Raw genomic sequence first — 819 nt, 5'->3', positions numbered from 1 at the left:
TTGATATCGGTATCACTAATTATCGAAAGCAATTATTTTTATCTACTTTTTAAATTAAATTTTAAATCTACTTTTCATATATGTTAGAATGTATAGAATAGCGTAATGCAGATACATACCATTCTTGTAAACATCACACATGTATGTATGTACATATATGTATATTATATACATATCTCCTTCAGTCTAGCTGGGAAAATCTGTTTCAAAATCAACTCCTGCTCTCTCCTCGGACTTGATATATAGCCAAGCAGGCCTTTCTCGATTAACACAGCCGCCTCCTGGGAAAAGTCACAGAATAACTTTATTGATTTCCCTTTACCCTTCTCCACATTTCTCTGCTGAAATGTTGTCTTAACTCTTAAATGTAAAAGCAAAAAGAAAAGAAAATTAAAACAAAGAGATACGCTTCCTTTAGGACCACGTTGATTCTCTTATATTTTTTTCAGATTTTCTAAAGAAGATTTTTTTTGAAGAAGAAGGAGAGAGTACTTGTAAAGACAAGGGAGGATTAGGTTCTCCAAGGTTTTTGTGCAACAGATTTCTTTACATCGAAACCTGTGTTTTGCACACAATGCTGGACTCAATACTACACAAACCACTTCTCCTCGTCTCTCATGACTTGGCCAGCCAGCTTTGAAAACTGCCAAGGCTTTCTGGCGAACAATCCCTCCAATGTTTCCAGGAGCCTACCCAGTGCATAGGAATATAGCGAACGTTTATTTCTCATCAGATTTTCCTACCTCAAAAGATTCGCAACAAGATTAAGTATCTGATTTAATTTAAAAAAATTTTTTTAGGATTCAGTATTTTAAAAAT

The sequence above is a fragment of the Panthera pardus genome, unplaced genomic scaffold (assembly GCF_024362965.1).
Source record: "Panthera pardus isolate Hobbes unplaced genomic scaffold, ASM2436296v1 HiC_scaffold_12, whole genome shotgun sequence".
NCBI lineage: Eukaryota > Metazoa > Chordata > Mammalia > Carnivora > Felidae > Panthera > Panthera pardus.
This window is presented reverse-complemented; position numbering follows the sequence as displayed.